The sequence below is a fragment of the Ranitomeya imitator genome, chromosome 4, assembly GCF_032444005.1.
Source record: "Ranitomeya imitator isolate aRanImi1 chromosome 4, aRanImi1.pri, whole genome shotgun sequence".
Taxonomy (NCBI): Eukaryota; Metazoa; Chordata; class Amphibia; order Anura; family Dendrobatidae; genus Ranitomeya; species Ranitomeya imitator.
Genome location: NC_091285.1, coordinates 102,279,594 through 102,299,836, shown reverse-complemented (window position 1 = coordinate 102,299,836; position 20,243 = coordinate 102,279,594). Strand labels below are relative to the sequence as shown.

The 20,243-nt window shown below is 53.2% G+C and overlaps 2 long non-coding RNA genes across 2 annotated transcripts in view; both read right to left on the bottom strand.

The window, feature by feature from the left end:
- The window catches only part of LOC138675547 (uncharacterized), a 101,030-nt gene extending 94,077 nt beyond the window's left edge, over nucleotides 1-6,953 (bottom strand). The window contains exon 1 of the long non-coding RNA XR_011320687.1: nucleotides 6,546-6,953. This is a non-coding gene — a long non-coding RNA (uncharacterized lncRNA). The remainder of the gene's footprint in view (nucleotides 1-6,545) is intronic.
- Nucleotides 6,954-13,027: 6,074 nt separating this feature from the next.
- On the bottom strand, nucleotides 13,028-15,579 carry LOC138673961 (uncharacterized). The gene is made up of 2 exons (XR_011320393.1): nucleotides 15,446-15,579; nucleotides 13,028-13,207 (listed from the first exon to the last, which is right to left on the bottom strand). It is a non-coding gene; the product is annotated as an uncharacterized lncRNA (long non-coding RNA).
- Nucleotides 15,580-20,243: the final 4,664 nt, after the last annotated feature.

Below are 20,243 nucleotides of genomic sequence, written 5' to 3'. Positions count from 1 at the left end.
GGGGCTGCAGGGCCCAGGGGGGAGGCTGGTGGGGACTGGAGGTTGCATGGTCCAGGGGGAGGCAGCGGCTAGTGGGGGCTGCAGGGCCCAGTGGGGAGGCTAGTGGGGGCTGCAGGACCCCGAGGGGAGACTGGTGGGGGCAGGGGGCTGCATGGTCCAGGGGGAGGCTAGTGGGACTGGGGGCTGCAGGGCCCAGAGGGGAGGCTGGTGGGGACTGGAGGTTGCATGGTCCAGGGGGAGGCAGCGGCTAGTGGGGGCTGCAGGGCCCAGGGGGGAGGCTAGTGGGGGCTGCAGGGCCCTGAGGGGAGACTGGTGGGGACTGGGGGCTGCAGGGCCCAGAGGGGAGGCTGGTGGGGACTGGAGGTTGCATGGTCCAGGGGGGAGGCTAGTGGGGGCTGCAGGGCCCTGAGGGGAGACTGGTGGGGACTGGGGGCTGCAGGGCCCAGGGGGGAGGCTAGTGGGGGCTGCAGGGCCCTGAGAGGAGACTGGTGGGGACTGGGGGCTGCAGGGCCCAGGGGGGAGGCTAGTGGGGGCTGCAGGGCCCTGAGAGGAGACTGGTGGGGACTGGGGGCTGCAGGGCCCAGGGGGAGGCTAGTGGGGGCTGCTGGGCCCAGGGGGGAGGCTAGTGGGGGCTGCAGGGCCCAGAGGGGAGGCTAGTGGGGACTGGAGGTTGCATGGTCCAGGGGGAGGCTAGTGGGGGCTGCAGGGCCCAGAGGGGAGGCTGGTGGGGACTGGAGGTTGCATGGTCCAGGGGGGAGGCTAGTGGGGGCTGCAGGGCCCTGAGGGGAGACTGGTGGGGACTGGGGGCTGCAGGGCCCAGGGGGGAGGCTAGTGGGGGCTGCAGGGCCCTGAGGGGAGACTGGTGGGGACTGGGGGCTGCAGGGCCCAGGGGGGAGGCTAGTGGGGGCTGCAGGGCCCTGAGGGGAGACTGGTGGGGACTGGGGGCTGCAGGGCCCAGGGGGAGGTTAGTGGGGGCTGCAGGGCCCTGAGGGGAGACTGGTGGGGACTGGGGGCTGCTGGGCCCAGGGGGGAGGCTAGTGGGGGCTGCAGGGCCCTGAGAGGAGACTGGTGGGGACTGGGGGCTGCAGGGCCCAGGGGGGAGGCTAGTGGAGGCTGCAGGGCCCTGAGGGGAGACTGGTGGGGACTGGGGGCTGCAGGGCCCAGGGGGGAGGCTAGTGGGGGCTGCAGGGCCCTGAGGGGAGACTGGTGGGGACTGGGGACTGCAGGGCCCAGAGGGGAGGCTGGTGGGGGATGCAGGGCCCAGGGGGGAGGCTAGTGGGGGATGCAGGGCCCAGGGGGGAGGCTAGTGGGGGATGCAGGGCCCAGGGGGGAGGCTAGTGGGGGCTGACAGTCCCACTCCCCACTATTCTCCCACTGAACCCTGTAGGATGCAGCCCCCACTCGCCTTCCCTCATCAGCCACCCACTGCCAGGCGCAGCCACCTGAAGCCTCATCTGCTCATGAGACTCAGAGAGACTGGCCGCAGTGCACTCTGCCTGCCTGACAGCCCGCTGCCTCCCCCTCCTCCTCCTACTTTATCCGACGACATCTGGCACACTGCACGCTGCTCTGCTCAGTGCTCAGAATGAATGAGGAAATGCAAGCAGAGCAGCGTGACTTCAGGACCATGATGCACCGCCGGTCTCAACTTAAAGGTACAGCACCCATTTTCGTCCGCCCGATGCATTAAACAACACTGTAGGTGTATCTTTAAATGCCACAGTGTTGTTATGCATCGGGCGTTCGGCAGAAGCAGAACACAGATTAAAATGCCCAGGGGCCCGATGAACAGAAACAAAGAGGAGGGGGCCCGAGCGGATTGACCTGCCAGCGTGTTCGGGCCCCCCCTTTTGCCTCTGACCACCGGGCCCCATACTGTAGTGATGGCTGTCATGCCCTGATGGCGGCCCTGGGTTTAAACCCCCTTCTTCATTTTCCTTTTTTCCTTCCCCCCATGTTAAAGGTTTTACTGTTAATATTTTGTTTCAATAAAAATTATTACTTTTTAAGATCATCCCTCGCTTCTTCACTTCTGTTTCTGTTGTAGTACTCCATGATGGAATATGTTATTGATTTGAGTTTTTGAAGTGACTCATAGCCTGTGTCTCTATTAGGACTATGGGAATATTAGGTATATATTATTGTAGATAGACTGTACGGACTCCTGTCAGGTATATATTATTGTAGATAGACTGTACGGACTCCTGTCAGGTATATATTATTGTAGATACAGATTGTACGGGCTCCTGTCAGGTATATATTATTGTAGATACAGATTGTACGGGCTCCTGTCAGGTATATATTAGTGATGATATCAGAATGTATGGGCTCCTGTCAGGTATATATTAGTGATGATATCAGAATGTATGGGCTCCTGTCAGGTATATATTAGTGATGATATCAGAATGTATGGGCCCCTGTCAGGTATATATATTAGTGATGATATCAGAATGTATGGGCCCCTGTCAGGTACAGTTAGGGCCAGAAATATTTGGACAGTGACACAAGTTTTGTTATTTTAGCTGTTTACAAAAACATGTTCAGAAATACAATTATATATATAATATGGGCTGAAAGTGCACACTCCCAGCTGCAATATGATAGTTTCCACATCCAAATCGGAGAAAGGGTTTAGGAATCATAGCTCTGTAATGCATAGCGTCCTCTTTTTCAAGGGACCAAAAGTAATTGGACAATGGACTCTAAGGGCTGCAATTAACTCTGAAGGCGTCTCCCTCGTTAACCTGTAATCAATGAAGTAGTTAAAAGGTCAGGGGTGGATTCCAGGTGTGTGGTTTTGCATTTGGAAGCTGTTGCTGTGAGCAGACAACATGCGGTCAAAGGAACTCTCAATTGAGGTGAAGCAGAACATCCTGAGGCTGAAAAAAAAGAAAAAATCCATCAGAGAGATAGCAGACATGCTTGGAGTAGCAAAATCAACAGTTGGGTACATTCTGAGAAAAAAGGAATTGACTGGTGAGCTTGGGAACTCAAAAAGGCCTGGGCGTCCACGGATGACAACAGTGGTGGATGATCGCCGCATACTTAATTTGGTGAAGAAGAACCCGTTCACAACATCAACTGAAGTCCAGAACACTCTCAGTGAAGTAGGTGTATCTGTCTCTAAGTCAACAGTAAAGAGAAAACTCCATGACAGTAAATACAAAGGGTTCACATCTAGATGCAAACCATTCATCAATACCAAAAATAGACAGGCCAGAGTTAAATTTGCAGAAAAACACCTCAAGAAGCCAGCTCAGTTCTGGAAAAGTATTCTATGGACAGATGAGACAAAGATCAACCGGTACCAGAATGATGGGAAGAAAAAAGTTTGGAGAAGAAAGGGAACGGCACATGATCCAAGGCACACCACATCCTCTGTAAAACATGGTGGAGGCAACGTGATGGCATGGGCATGCATGGCTTTCAATGGCACTGGGTCACTTGTGTTTATTGATGACATAAGAGCAGACAAGAGTAGCCGGATGAATTCTGAAGTGTACCAGGATATACTTCCAGCCCAGATTCAGCCTAATGCTGCAAAGTTGATTGGACGGCGCTTCATAGTACAGATGGACAATGACCCCAAGCATACAGCCAAAGCTACCCAGGAGTTCATGAGTGCCAAAAAGTGGAACATTCTGCAATGGCCAAGTCAATCACCAGATCTAAACCCAATTGAGCATGCATTTCACTTGCTCAAATCCAGACTTAAGACGGAAAGACCCACAAACAAGCAAGACATGAAGGCTGCGGCTGTAAAGGCCTGGCAAAGCATTAAGAAGGAGGAAACCCAGCGTTTGGTGATGTCCATGGGTTCCAGACTTAAGGCAGTGATTGCCTCCAAAGGATTTGCAACAAAATATTGAAAATAAAAATATTTTGTTTGGGTTATGTTCATTTGTCCAATTACTTTTGACCTCCTAAAATGTGGAGTGTTTGTAAAGAAATGTGTACAATTCCTACATTTTCTATCAGATATTTTTGTTCAACCCTTCAAATTAAACGTTACAATCTGCACTTGAATTCTGTTGTAGAGGTTTCATTTCAAATCCAATGTGGTGGCATGCAGAGCCCAACTCGCGAAAATTGTGTCACTGTCCAAATATTTCTGGCCCTAACTGTATATATTAGTGATGATATCAGAATGTATGGGCCCCTGTCAGGTATATATTAGTGATGATATCAGAATGTATGGGCCCCTGTCAGGTATATATTATTGTAGATAGACTGTACGGACTCCTGTCAGGTATATATTATTGTAGATACAGATTGTATGGGCTCCTGTCAGGTATATATTAGTGATGATATCAGAATGTACGGGCCCCTGTCAGGTATATATTAGTGATGATATCAGAATGTATGGGATCCTGTCAGGTATATATTATTGTAGATAGACTGTACGGACTCCTGTCAGGTATATATTATTGTAGATACAGATTGTATGGGCTCCTGTCGGGTATATATATTAGTGATGATATCAGAATGTACGGGCCCCTGTCAGGTATATATTAGTGATGATATCAGAATGTATAGGCTCCTGTCAGGTATATATATTAGTGATGATATCAGAATGTATAGGCTCCTGTCAGGTATATATTACTGATGATATCAGAATGTATGGGCTCCTGTCAGGTATATATATTACTGATGATATCAGAATGTATGGGCTCCTGTCAGGTATATATATTAGTGATGATATCAGAATGTATGGGCCCCTGTCAGGTATATATTACTGATGATATCAGAATGTATGGGCTCCTGTCAGGTATATATATTAGTGATGATATCAGAATGTACGGGCCCCTGTCAGGTATATATTAGTGATGATATCAGAATGTATGGGCTCCTGTCAGGTATATATATTACTGATGATATCAGAATGTATGGGCTCCTGTCAGGTATATATATTAGTGATGATATCAGAATGTATGGGCTCCTGTCAGGTATATATATTACTGATGATATCAGAATGTATGGGCTCCTGTCAGGTATATATATTAGTGATGATATCAGAATGTACGGTCCCCTGTCAGGTATATATATTAGTGATGATATCAGAATGTATGGGCCCCTGTCAGGTATATATATTAGTGATGATATCAGAATGTATGGGCTCCTGTCAGGTATATATATTAGTGATGATATCAGAATGTACGGGCCCCTGTCAGGTATATATTAGTGATGATATCAGAATGTATGGGCTCCTGTCAGGTATATATATTACTGATGATATCAGAATGTATGGGCTCCTGTCAGGTATATATATTAGTGATGATATCAGAATGTACGGTCCCCTGTCAGGTATATATATTAGTGATGATATCAGAATGTACGGGCCCCTGTCAGGTATATATATTAGTGATGATATCAGAATGTACGGGCCCCTGTCAGGTATATATTACTGATGATATCAGAATGTATGGGCTCCTGTCAGGTATATATATTACTGATGATATCAGAATGTATGGGCTCCTGTCAGGTATATATATTAGTGATGATATCAGAATGTATGGGCCCCTGTCAGGTATATATTAGTGATGATAGCAGAATGTACGGGCTCCTGTCAGGTATATATTTGTGATGATATCAGAATGTATGGGCTCCTGTCAGGTATATATTAGTGATGTCATCAAAATGTAAGGGCTCCTGTCAGGTATATATTAGTGATGTCATCAGAATGTATGGGCTCCTGTCAGGTATATATTAGTGATGATAGCAGAATGTACGGGCTCCTGTCAGTTATATATTAGTGATGATATAAGAAGGTATGGGCTCCTGTCAGATATATATATATATATATATATACTGTATATTTATTATTGATGGTATCAGAATGTATGGGCTCCTGTCAGGTATATATTAGTGATATCAGAATGTATGGGCCCCTGTCAGGTATATATTAGTGATGATATAAGAAGGTATGGGCTCCTGTCAGATATATATATATATATATATATATATATATATATACTGTATATTTATTATTGATGGTATCAGAATGTATGGGCTCCTGTCAGGTATATATTAGTGATATCAGAATGTATGGGCCCCTGTCAGGTATATATCCTGCGATTGTTCTCGTATGCCGATTCGACATGAAAAAATAATCACAGATGTGATCTGCCCCATAGATTAACACTGGTCCGAGTGCCATGCGATGTTTTCTCACATAGCGCTCGTCCGTATTCTACGCTAGTGTGACCCCGGCCTTAAACTTATGAAGAGACACAGACCACCTGCAGTTCAGCCTTCATCAATATTTAAATTAGAAGTTTTTCACCATCCAAAAAATGCTATTTTTTACCTAGTTCCATAGGTTTCTTAAAGGGAACCTGTCACTAGGTTTTCCCCCATATATAGTACCACCAGAACCTATATGCCCTTATACACACCCTTCTAGAGTGCTGTACTGTACATACCGTATATACTCGAGTATAAGCCGAGATTTTCAGCCCACTTTTTTGGGCTGAAAGTGACCCTCTCGGCTTATACTCAAGCCATTGTCGGCAGGGGAAGGGGAGCGGCGGCTGTCAAACACTCACCTGCTCCCGGCGCGGTCCCTGCTGTTGTGAATTCTGTGGCAGAGCTCCCTCCTGTGGTCACAAGTGGTACTTCGGCTGATTCTCTCTATGAGCTTCCGTTGGTGGAGGAAAGTGGTACTGCGGCTTCTGAGTTTCCTTCCTCAGGTGATGTGGTGAAGTCGTTAGGTGCTGCTCTATTTAACTCCACCTAGTGCTTTGATCCTGGCCTCCAGTCAATGTTCTAGTATTGGACTTGCTTCCTCCTGGATCGTTCCTGTGGCCTGCTGCTCTGCATAGCTAAGTTGCTCTTGTGTTATTTTTGTTTGCTGATTTTTCTGTCCAGCTTGTTTATTTGGTTTTTCTTGCTTGCTGGAAGCTCTGGGACGCAGAGGGTGTTCCTCCGTGCCGTTAGTCGGTACGGAGGGTCTTTTTGCCCCCTTTGCGTGGTTGTTTGTAGGGTTTTGTGTTGACCACAAAGTTACCTTTCCTATCCTCGCTCTGTTCAGAAAGTCGGGCCTCACTTTGCTAAATCTATTTCATCTCTACGTTTGTCTTTTCATCTTAACTCACAGTCATTATATGTGGGGGGCTGCCTTTTCCTTTGGGGTATTTCTCTGAGGCAAGGTAGGCTTATTTTCTATCTTCAGGCTAGCTAGTTTCTCAGGCTGTGCCGAGTTGCATAGGGAGCGTTAGGCGCAATCCACGGCTGCCTCTAGTGTGGTTGGAGAGGATTAGGGATTGCGGTCAGCAGAGTTCCCACGTCTCAGAGCTCGTTCTATGTTTTTGGGTTATTGTCAGGTCACTGTATGTGCTCTGACTTCTATGTCCATTGTGGTACTGAATTACCTAATCATAACACCCTGCATGTCCGATGGTCTCCGGGCAGCTCTTCCTTTGTTCAGCGGTCACGTGGAACCGCTCATTAAAGTAATGAATATGGATGCATATTCATTACTTTAATGAGCTGTTCGTGACAGCTGAACATAGGAAGATGCTGCCGACTCCCAGAGACCATCTGACAGTGAGAAGCTGCCAGGGACCGTGTCGGGAGCAGGTGAGTATGACGGGGGAGGTAAGCATTGCGCGATATTCCCCTCTCCCCTTTCCACCGCTGCGGGCCGCTCTGTCCTCTGGCTGTGATTGTTTAGGTGAAACTCCCACCTGAAGAAGATGGTGTTTACTGTTGAAACGCGTTGTGGCAAACATCATATGTTGTCTGAGTTTCCTTCAGCGCTCCTGGGACTGATTTATGTTTGACACACATTCTTATCCTCCTTTGGAGGTATTCAGCTGGAGCTGCAGTGGTGCTCGACAACTCCCTTTCATCTCCCCTTCCCTGGGTCAATTCCTCTGCGCTCCCCTCTGACTGCTTTCACTTATATTGTTTAGGTCAGAGGGCACGATGATGTAGTTAGTGTGCACGCCGCCCTCTGCCTGAACACTCAGTGCAGAGGATGGAAGACAGAGCAGCGCGCAGCAGTGGAAAGTGCCGGGGGCCTGAGCGAAGAGAGGCGAGTATGTGATTTTTTTTATTTTATTCGCAGCAACAGCAAATGGAGCATAATTTGTGGAGCATCTCATGGGGCATAATCTATGGAACATTTTATGGGGCAAAATCTATGGAGCATCTTATGGGGCCATCAACCTTTATGCAGCATTGTATGGGGCAAAAGTTACTATGGAGCATCTTATGGGGCCATCATAAACTTTATGGAGCATTATATGGGGCTCCTGATTCAATATGGATATTCAAAAACACTTAACCTACTGATGTCTCAATTAATTTTACTTTTATTGGTATCCATTTTTATTTTTGACATTTACCAGTAGCTGCTGCATTTTCCACCCTAGGCTTATACTCGAGCCAATAAGTTTTCCCAGTTTTTTGCGGCAAAATTAGGGGGGGGGGGGGGGGGGTCGGCTTCTACTCGAGTGTATACGGTATGTCCCTAAGCCAATGTGCATAATGTAAATAACTTCTTATACTCACCTACGGGGCGGTCCGGTGTTATGTTTGGCGCTGGTCTTCATCCGGCGCAGTCCTTCCCGTGAATGATGTGTTCTACATCATCCACACAACCTCCATCATCACGCTTCTGTGCAGGAACACTTGTCTGCCGAGCACAAAGCAAAGTACTGCAACGGGCAGAAAGAAGTGCGATGCACAGGAGCACGATGGAAGACACCGTGTGGATGACATAGGACGCGTCATCGACTCAAAGAAAGAAGGACGGTGATAGAAGAGGAGAAGGCCCCGAATTAAGACTAGCGAAGCCCATTGGATGGGGCTAGGCAAGTCTAATATGCCACTGTCATACAGATGGCATACAGATAGTGGTTGTGCTTTATAAAATGCTGTATATAAGGGTATACAGGCAGTGGGCCTACTATATATACACAGCATTCTAGAATGCTGTATATAAAGGCATATAGATAGTGGTCGTACTTTATATGGGGGGGGGGGGGGGGGGGACTGAAACAATGATTGAATACCCTGTAGTAAGTAAACGGCTACAGTGCAAGAAAATAAAGGGTACTTAGTTAACACTTTTTTGGGGGCCTGAGAAAGGAGTCAGAAAAGCGCATTGGGGCGGACGCGCTGCTGTGAATGTCAGTGTCTATATCTAGTGTATCCAGAAGAAAGATGGGCACACTGTAAAATCCAATGAAGGAGGTGCTGGCTGGACATCCAACGTCAAATATACAAGAAAAACAGCCGCACTCAAGTCTGGATTTCAATGTAGAAATTTTTTTTTGTTTTTATTAATTTTATTGCACCACCAATGTGACGGACATCTTACTTTTGAACTCTACCTGGAGCGGTCCTTGGGGACTCTCATTCTATTTCTTCCTAAACCACTCCTCCTACTTAAGTGAGGTTTTGAGAAAGACCGTACCTGGTCGAAACGTCACCTTGTTGTCCGCTATCATTTGCTACTTTTCTTCAAAAATTATTTGGTGGTGCATATACACTTGAATAAAAACAAAAAAAATTTTCTACATTGAAATCCAGACTTGAGTGCGGCTGTTTTTCTTGTATATTTAGTGTCTATATCTAGCACGGTTCTCTTAAGGTAATTTTACCGGAATAGTTTATTCTGAGCATGTTCTCATAGAAGGGTATATTACCCTTAGGCCGGCGTCACACTTGCGAGTTTTACGGACGTAAGAGCGCAGAAACTACGTCCGTAAAACTCGCAAAAAATACGGCACAATTATTCTCTATGCCCCCTGCTCCTATCTGCCGTATTAAACTGATCAGTATTATACGGCTTTCTACGGCCGTAGAAAATCGCAGCATGCAGCATTTGCCACCGTATTGCGCAAATAAAACGTCAATGAAAGTCTATGGAAGCCTCAAAAATACGGATTACACACGGACCAGCAGTGTGACTTGCGAGGAATACGCAGCGCTGTTAGAGAGAAAAGCCGGTAATTCAATTACCGGCTTTTGCTTTCTCCTTCCTAAACCCGACATGATGAGACCTGGTTTACATACAGTAAACCATCTCATATCACCATTTTTTTGCATATTCCACACTACTAATGTTAGTAGTGTGTATATGCAAAATTTGGCCGTTCTAGCTAGTAAAATAAGGGGTTAAATGGTGGAAAAAATTGGCGTGGGCTCCCGCACAATTTTCTCCGCCAGAGTAGTAAAGCCAGTGACTGAGGGCAGATATTAATAGCCTGGAGAGGGTCCACGGTTATTGGCCCCCCCCTGGCTAAAAACACCTGCCCCCAGCCACCCCAGAAAAGGCACATCTGGAAGATGCGCCTATTCTGGCACTTGGCCACTCTCTTCCCATTCCCGTGTAGCGGTGGGATATGGGGTAATGAAGGGTTAATGCCACCTTGCTATTGTAAGGTGACATTAAGCCTAATTAATAATGAAGAGGCGTCAATTATGACACCTATCCATTTTTAATCCAATACTAGTAAAGGGTTAAAAAAAAAAAAAAACACACATTATTAAAAATTAATTTATTGAAAAAAATCACAAAGGCTGTTGTATTATTTTATTCTACTCTCAATCCACTCACTGAAGACCCTCGATCTGTAAATTAAAAAAAAAATAATAAACCAACAATATACATACTTTCCGAGGATCTGTAAGGTTCAACGATGTAAATCCATCTGAAGGGGTTAAAATATTTTGCAGACACGAGCTCCACTAATGCAGCTGCTCATTTCTGCAAAACCCCGGCGAATGAAGCTAAATATAGGTCAATGACCTATATTTAGCTTCATTTGCGGTGAGGCGCCCTCTGCTGGCTGTTCCTAGATCGTGGGAACTTTCCTAGAAAGCTCCCTTGCTCGAGTTCATTGAGGACAACCAGCAGAGGGCGCCTCACCGCAAATGAAGCTAAATATAGGTCATAGACCTATATTTAGCTTCATTCGCTGGGGTTTTGCAGAAATGAGCAGCCTGCATTAGCGGAGCTCGTGTCTGCAAAATATTTTAACCCCTTCAGATGAATATACATCGTTGGACCTTACAGATCCTCGGAAGGTATGTGTATTGTTGGTTTATTTTTATTTTTTTTAATTTACAGATCGAGGGTCTTCAGTGAGTGGATTGAGAGTAGAATAAAATAATACAACAGCCTTTGTGATTTTTTCAATAAATTAATTTTTAATAATGTGTGTGTTTTTTTTTTTAACCCTTTACTACTATTGGATTGATAATGGATAGGTGTCATAATTGACACCTCTCCATTATTAAGTTGGCTTAATGTCACCTTACAATAGCAAGGTGGCATTAACCCTTCATTACCCCATATCCCACCGCTACACGGGAATGGGAAGAGAGTGGTCAAGTGCCAGAATAGGCGCATCTTCCAGATGTGCCTTTTCTGGGGTGGCTGGGGGCAAGTGTTTTTAGCCAGGGGGGGGCCAATAACCATGGACCCTCTCCAGGCTATTAATAACTGCCCTCAGTCACTGGCTTTACTACTCTGGTGGAGAAAATTGTGCGGGAGCCCATGCCAATTTTTTCCGCCATTTAACCCTTTAATAGCTAGAACGGCCAAATTTTGCACATACACACTACTGACATTAGTAGTGTGGAATATGCAAAAAAATGGGGATATGAGATGGTTTACTGTATGTAAACCAGGTCTCATATCATGTCTGGTTTAGGAAGGAGAGAGCAAAAGCCGGTAATTGAATTACCGGCTTTCTGCTATCTAGCGCTGTATGAAGTAATAATATATATATACATATATGTGTCTCCCTGACATTATATATATATATATATATATATATATATATTAGATATAGATATAGATATAGAGAGAGAGACAGTATATGTTTTTTTTTTTTTTTTTAACACTTGGATCCCTTGTATAGCCGTATGTCGGTTTTGCAAGCCTGCGATAAAAACACGCATTACGGCTGCCATACGGATTACATACGGAGGATGCCATGCGCAAAAAACGGTGACACACCCTGCCTACGGAGGAGCTACGGACCACTATTTTCGGGACTTTTCAGCGTATTACGGCCGTAATATACGGACCGTATTTGCATACGCTGAGTGTGACGCCGGCCTAAAACTGTAATATGCTGTTGGTGCATGCAGGCAGGACTGTCGGTAGGGTATGTGGCTCTCCCCCCCACCCCCCACCCCCGGGCCTGCCTCCGGTGTCTGAGGTTTCGGTGTCCCGGACCAGAGATCATAATACCGGCCTTGAATTGTGAAGGACACGGCAGCCGACCCTGAGAAACATCCAAGGTGGGAACGCCCCATCATGTTCAAGAGAGTCTGCTAGACTCAGGCCTAGCAGACCAGTGCTGGTGGGTTCATGGATGCCAGGAGGGAGCTGGCCTAAAGGAAGGTCTTGTCTTTTCCTGGTGGATCGGAGAGTTGTCCCGTCGTTTTTTTGGACAGAACATTTCCAAAACAACCAAATTTGAACAGATCTCTTGGGAGGCAGACTTTAGTCCTCTGTTGCAGAAGCGAAGTACTCTTAAACTGATAGGCGCAAAGTAGGACGCACTAGAAAGTCGGCGTGCATGATTGTTCAGGGCGCTGGCGGTGTGGAGCGGCCACCAGAGAAGGCCTAGACCAGTGGTCCCCAACTCCAGGCCTCGAGGGCCGCCAACAGTGCAGGTTTTCAGGATTTCCTTAGTATTGCACAGGGGTTGGAATCATCACCTGTGCAGATGATCACATTACCACCGATGCAATACTAAAGAAATCCTGAAAACCTGCACTGTTGGCGGCCCTCGAGGCCTGGAGTTGGGGACCCCTGGCCTAGACCAAAGCCTGGATATTTTAAGAGCAGGGTCACAGGAGCCTCTGGAAAACATGGAGGCTGCATGAATAGGAAGGTTTCCTCAGGAGACGTCCACATTGCTCAGAGGAAAACTAGGACAGATTTGTCCTGTTTTTTTTTTTTTTTTTTTATAAAGTAGCCCCCTCACGGCCTCGTAGGATATACCAGTCCTTAAGATCACAAATCCTTTTTTGCAGACCGATGATTAAGATGGGCATGGAATAACCTGGACGCAAAGAGGCGAGAGGGTAGGGGGATTCGTGGCATGAACGGTCCTCCGGGGAACCCCAAACACTCTTGATGTGTTAGGGCTTTGCCTCGTAGACCACAGATGATACGGTAGTGACAATTCTAGGTGGGAGATTAGAGTGACAATTCCACTGTCGCCCTCAAAAGCCATATCTGGGAAGAAAAAAAAAATCGTTAATAGAAAAAAAAAAAAACAAAACCTAAGGCCTAAACTGGGCTGGGCGGTCCAGACCCATGTCTTCCTCCTACTGACATTAAGCTAAAACGGATTTGCTTCGTGCCAGTTGGTGGTGTACCCTCCTCTACAGGAAATACCTATTTTTTTTTTTGCATAGCATAAGCAGCATACACCCATTTTTTGTGTGTACCCCAATGAAGCATTAGCCCCCCCACATCAACCAGAAGGCCGCACAGCATAACCTCGCTCCCCCAGTCAGAAACATCCACCTCACATTAACCAGTGGACCCCACAGGATAAGCCAAAAGCCCACCAGACATTCCCTCCCACAAGCGTAAATCCCCATATGACGACCCCTGCCCCCAACCATAAATCCCATCAGAAACACCCCCCATCGGATGCCACCCCAGCTTAACCCCCCAGCATAAACTCCCATTGGACGTCCACCCCTCCTCCAAGCATAAACCCCCATCGGACGTCCAGCCCTCCTCCAAGCATTACTCCCATTGTACACCACGCCCACCCAAGAATAAACCCCCACCGGACGTGGACCCCCCACCCAGCACAAACCCTTATCGGACGTCCACCCCCGACCCAGCCTAAACCCTTATCGGACGTCCACCCCCGACCCAGCCTAAACCCTTATCTAACGTCCACTCCACCCAGCCTAAGCCCTCATCAGCCCCCCCAAACCCAACCCATAAGCAGGTTGCCCCCCAATAAAGGGGATCCCCCAGTAAGCAGCAGGTCATCCCCCAATAAAAGGCCTCCCCACGTCCCACCACAGGCAGGTCGCCTCCACACGTCCCACCACAGGCAGTTCGCCTCCCCACGTCCCACCACAGGCAGGTCGCCGTCCCACCACAGGCAGGTCGCCTCCCCACGTCCCACCACAGGAAGGTCGCCTACCCACGTCCAACCACAGGAAGGTCGCCTCCCCACGTCCAACCACAGGAAGGTCGCCTCCCCACGTCCCACCACAGGAAGGTCGCCTCCCCACGTCCCACCACAGGCAGGTCGCCTCCCCACGTCCCACCACAGGCAGGTCGCCTCCCCACGTCCCACCACAGGAAGGTCGCCTCCCCACGTCCCACCACAGGAAGGTCGCCTCCCCACGTCCCACCACAGGAAGGTCGCCTCCCCACGTCCCACCACAGGCAGGTCGCCTCCCCACGTCCCACCACAGGCAGGTCGCCTCCCCACGTCCCACCACAGGAAGGTCGCCTCCCCACGTCCCACCACAGGAAGGTCGCCTCCCCACGTCCCACCACAGGAAGGTCGCCTCCCCACGTCCCACCACAGGAAGGTCGCCTCCCCACGTCCCACCACAGGCAGGTCGCCTCCCCACGTCCCACCACAGGCAGGTCGCCTCCCCACGTCCCACCACAAGCAGGTCACCACCACAGGGGTCCCCCAATAGCCTGCAGCAGGTCTCCCCACACATCCCACAAGCAGATAGCCCTCAAATCCCACCACAGTGGTACCCCCCAATAGACAGGTCACGCCCCCCCCAAACTGAACCACAAGCATGTCACCCTCAAACCCCACCACAGGTCTCCCCACTAAAAGGGGTCCACCCCGTAAGCAGCAGGTCACCTCCAAACCCCACCACAGGGGCCCCCCTCCCCAACAGCCAGCGGTGCCCCCCCCCCAAAAGCCCACCACGGGGGTCCCCCACAACAGCCAGCAGCAGCGGTGCCCCCCCCAAAAGCCCACCACGGGGGTCCCCCACAACAGCCAGCAGCAGCGGTGCCCCCCCCAAAAGCCCACCACGGGGGTCCCCCACGACAGCCAGCAGCAGCGGTGCCCCCCAAAAGCCCACCATGGGGGTCCCCCACAACAGCCAGCAGCAGCGGTGCCCCCCCCCAATAGCCCACCACAGGGGTCCCCACACAGCAGCAGTGGTTCCCCCCACACAGACAAGTAGGTCGCCCCCAATAGCGAGCAGCAAGTAGCATTTTTTCACCCTGAAACCACTAACCTCCATGTGCCATGCCGTCCACAAGCTATAATCAATCATGCTGCTTTCAGTGCTTTGCTTTGCCGCCTTCATGATGTGCCTGAGAACACGCCCCGTCCCGATAGAACACGCCCCCGGAAATGACGTCACACGTGGAAGGAGCCCATACATACACACTCTAGCATTACCCGCTAGCATTTACCCTGCTGTGACATCTTCCCCTCACAGCAGCAACTCCCTAGACGCTACCTACCTTGTCAGCATGGAGGCCATGAGGATCTCACCTTCACATATGGTACTGCACTACTCATGAATAAAACTGATGTATAGGCGGCAGAGCCGCGCCTGTGTGTGTTGGGCAGAGCCGCGCCTGTGTGTTGGGCAGAGCCGCGCCTGTGTGTGTCGGGCAGAGCCGTGCCTGTGTGTGTCGGGCAGAGCCGTGCCTGTGTGTTGGGCAGAGCCGTGCCTCTGTGTGTTGGGCAGAGCCGCGCCTGTGTGTGTTGGGCAGAGCCGCGCCTGTGTGTGTCGGGCAGAGCCGTGCCTGTGTGTCGGGCAGAGCCGTGCCTGTGTGTTGGGCAGAGCCGTGCCTCTGTGTGTTGGGCAGAGCCGCGCCTGTGTGTGTCGGGCAGAGCCGTGCCTGTGTGTTGGGCAGAGCCGTGCCTGTGTGTGTCGGGCAGAGCCGTGCCTGTGTGTTGGGCAGAGCCGTGCCTCTGTGTGTTGGGCAGAGCCGCGCCTGTGTGTGTTGGGCAGAGCCGCGCCTGTGTGTTGGGCAGAGCCGCGCCTGTGTGTGTCGGGCAGAGCCGTGCCTGTGTGTGTCGGGCAGAGCCGTGCCTGTGTGTTGGGCAGAGCCGTGCCTCTGTGTGTTGGGCAGAGCCGCGCCTGTGTGTGTTGGGCAGAGCCGCGCCTGTGTGTGTCGGGCAGAGCCGTGCCTGTGTGTTGGGCAGAGCCGTGCCTCTGTGTGTTGGGCAGAGCCGCGCCTGTGTGTTGGGCAGAGCCGTGCCTGTGTGTGTTGGGCAGAGCCGTGCCTGTGTGTTGGGCAGAGCCGCGCCTGTGTGTGTTGGGCAGAGCCGCGCCTGTGTGTTGGGCAGAGCCGTGCCTGTGTGTTGGGCAGAGCCGTGCCTCTGTGTGTTGGGCAGAGCCGCGCCTGTGTGTTGGGCAGAGCCGCGCCTGTGTGTGTTGGGCAGAGCCGCGCCTGTGTGTTGGGCAGAGCCGTGCCTGTGTGTTGGGCAGAGCCGTGCCTGTGTGTGTCGGGCAGAGCCGCGCCTGTGTGTTGGGCAGAGCCGCGCCTGTGTGTGTTGGGCAGAGCCGCGCCTGTGTGTGTTGGGCAGAGCCGCGCCTGTGTGTGTTGGGCAGAGCCGCGCCTGTGTGTTGGGCAGAGCCGTGCCTCTGTGTGTTGGGCAGAGCCGCGCCTGTGTGTGTCGGGCAGAGCCGTGCCTGTGTGTTGGGCAGAGCCGTGCCTGTGTGTGTCGGGCAGAGCCGTGCCTGTGTGTTGGGCAGAGCCGTGCCTCTGTGTGTTGGGCAGAGCCGCGCCTGTGTGTGTTGGGCAGAGCCGCGCCTGTGTGTGTCGGGCAGAGCCGTGCCTGTGTGTTGGGCAGAGCCGTGCCTCTGTGTGTTGGGCAGAGCCGCGCCTGTGTGTTGGGCAGAGCCGCGCCTGTGTGTGTTGGGCAGAGCCGCGCCTGTGTGTGTTGGGCAGAGCCGCGCCTGTGTGTGTTGGGCAGAGCCGCGCCTGTGTGTTGGGCAGAGCCGTGCCTCTGTGTGTTGGGCAGAGCCGTGCCTGTGTGTTGGGCAGAGCCGCGCCTGTGTGTGTCGGGCAGAGCCGCGCCTGTGTGTGTCGGGCAGAGCCGCGCCTGTGTGTGTCGGGCAGAGCCGTGCCTGTGTGTTGGGCAGAGCCGCGCCTGTGTGTGTCGGGCAGAGCCGCGCCTGTGTGTTGGGCAGAGCCGCGCCTGTGTGTGTCGGGCAGAGCCGCGCCTGTGTGTTGGGCAGAGCCGCGCCTGTGTGTGTCGGGCAGAGCCGCGCCTGTGTGTGTCGGGCAGAGCCGTGCCTGTGTGTTGGGCAGAGCCGCGCCTGTGTGTGTCGGGCAGAGCCGCGCCTGTGTGTTGGGCAGAGCCGCGCCTGTGTGTGTCGGGCAGAGCCGCGCCTGTGTGTTGGGCAGAGCCGCGCCTGTGTGTGTTGGGCAGAGCCGCGCCTGTGTGTGTTGGGCAGAGCCGTGCCTCTGTGTGTTGGGCAGAGCCGCGCCTGTGTGTTGGGCAGAGCCGTGCCTGTGTGTGTTGGGCAGAGCCGTGCCTGTGTGTTGGGCAGAGCCGCGCCTGTGTGTGTTGGGCAGAGCCGCGCCTGTGTGTTGGGCAGAGCCGTGCCTCTGTGTGTTGGGCAGAGCCGCGCCTGTGTGTGTTGGGCAGAGCCGCGCCTGTGTGTGTTGGGCAGAGCCGCGCCTGTGTGTTGGGCAGAGCCGTGCCTCTGTGTGTTGGGCAGAGCCGTGCCTGTGTGTTGGGCAGAGCCGCGCCTGTGTGTGTCGGGCAGAGCCGCGCCTGTGTGTGTCGGGCAGAGCCGCGCCTCTGTGTGTTGGGCAGAGCCGCGCCTGTGTGTGTCGGGCAGAGCCGCGCCTGTGTGTGTCGGGCAGAGCCGTGCCTGTGTGTTGGGCAGAGCCGCGCCTGTGTGTGTCGGGCAGAGCCGCGCCTGTGTGTTGGGCAGAGCCGCGCCTGTGTGTGTTGGGCAGAGCCGCGCCTGTGTGTGTTGGGCAGAGCCGCGCCTGTGTGTTGGGCAGAGCCGCGCCTGTGTGTGTTGGGTAGAGCCGCGCCTGTGTGTGTTGGGCAGAGCCGCGCCTGTGTGTGTTGGGCAGAGCCGCGCCTGTGTGTTGGGCAGAGCCGCGCCTGTGTGTGTCGGGCAGAGCCGTGCCTGTGTGTGTCGGGCAGAGCCGTGCCTGTGTGTTGGGCAGAGCCGTGCCTCTGTGTGTTGGGCAGAGCCGCGCCTGTGTGTGTTGGGCAGAGCCGCGCCTGTGTGTGTCGGGCAGAGCCGTGCCTGTGTGTTGGGCAGAGCCGTGCCTCTGTGTGTTGGGCAGAGCCGCGCCTGTGTGTTGGGCAGAGCCGTGCCTGTGTGTGTTGGGCAGAGCCGTGCCTGTGTGTTGGGCAGAGCCGCGCCTGTGTGTGTTGGGCAGAGCCGCGCCTGTGTGTGTTGGGCAGAGCCGCGCCTGTGTGTGTTGGGCAGAGCCGCGCCTGTGTGTTGGGCAGAGCCGTGCCTCTGTGTGTTGGGCAGAGCCGCGCCTGTGTGTGTCGGGCAGAGCCGTGCCTGTGTGTTGGGCAGAGCCGTGCCTGTGTGTGTCGGGCAGAGCCGTGCCTGTGTGTTGGGCAGAGCCGTGCCTCTGTGTGTTGGGCAGAGCCGCGCCTGTGTGTGTTGGGCAGAGCCGCGCCTGTGTGTGTCGGGCAGAGCCGTGCCTGTGTGTTGGGCAGAGCCGTGCCTCTGTGTGTTGGGCAGAGCCGCGCCTGTGTGTTGGGCAGAGCCGCGCCTGTGTGTGTTGGGCAGAGCCGCGCCTGTGTGTGTTGGGCAGAGCCGCGCCTGTGTGTGTTGGGCAGAGCCGCGCCTGTGTGTTGGGCAGAGCCGTGCCTCTGTGTGTTGGGCAGAGCCGTGCCTGTGTGTTGGGCAGAGCCGCGCCTGTGTGTGTCGGGCAGAGCCGCGCCTGTGTGTGTCGGGCAGAGCCGCGCCTCTGTGTGTTGGGCAGAGCCGCGCCTGTGTGTGTCGGGCAGAGCCGCGCCTGTGTGTGTCGGGCAGAGCCGTGCCTGTGTGTTGGGCAGAGCCGCGCCTGTGTGTGTCGGGCAGAGCCGCGCCTGTGTGTTGGGCAGAGCCGCGCCTGTGTGTGTCGGGCAGAGCCGCGCCTGTGTGTTGGGCAGAGCCGCGCCTGTGTGTGTTGGGCAGAGCCGCGCCTGTGTGTGTTGGGCAGAGCCGTGCCTCTGTGTGTTGGGCAGAGCCGCGCCTGTGTGTTGGGCAGAGCCGTGCCTGTGTGTGTTGGGCAGAGCCGTGCCTGTGTGTTGGGCAGAGCCGCGCCTGTGTGTGTTGGGCAGAGCCGCGCCTGTGTGTTGGGCAGAGCCGTGCCTCTGTGTGTTGGGCAGAGCCGCGCCTGTGTGTGTTGGGCAGAGCCGCGCCTGTGTGTGTTGGGCAGAGCCGCGCCTGTGTGTTGGGCAGAGCCGTGCCTCTGTGTGTTGGGCAGAGCCGTGCCTGTGTGTTGGGCAGAGCCGCGCCTGTGTGTGTCGGGCAGAGCCGCGCCTGTGTGTGTTGGGCAGAGCCGCGCCTCTGTGTGTTGGGCAGAGCCGCGCCTGTGTGTGTCGGGCAGAGCCGCGCCTGTGTGTGTCGGGCAGAGCCGTGCCTGTGTGTTGGGCAGAGCCGCGCCTGTGTGTGTCGGGCAGAGCCGCGCCTGTGTGTTGGGCAGAGCCGCGCCTGTGTGTGTTGGGCAGAGCCGCGCCTGTGTGTGTTGGGCAGAGCCGCGCCTGTGTGTTGGGCAGAGCCGCGCCTGTGTGTGTTGGGTAGAGCCGCGCCTGTGTGTGTTGGGCAGAGCCGCGCCTGTGTGTGTTGGGCAGAGCCGCGCCTGTGTGTTGGGCAGAGCCGCGCCTGTGTGTGTCGGGCAGAGCCGTGCCTGTGTGTGTCGGGCAGAGCCGTGCCTGTGTGTTGGGCAGAGCCGTGCCTCTGTGTGTTGGGCAGAGCCGCGCCTGTGTGTGTTGGGCAGAGCCGCGCCTGTGTGTGTCGGGCAGAGCCGTGCCTGTGTGTTGGGCAGAGCCGTGCCTCTGTGTGTTGGGCAGAGCCGCGCCTGTGTGTTGGGCAGAGCCGCGCCTGTGTGTGTTGGGCAGAGCCGTGCCTGTGTGTTGGGCAGAGCCGCGCCTGTGTGTGTTGGGCAGAGCCGCGCCTGTGTGTGTTGGGCAGAGCCGCGCCTGTGTGTGTTGGGCAGAGCCGCGCCTGTGTGTTGGGCAGAGCCGTGCCTCTGTGTGTTGGGCAGAGCCGCGCCTGTGTGTGTCGGGCAGAGCCGTGCCTGTGTGTTGGGCAGAGCCGTGCCTGTGTGTGTCGGGCAG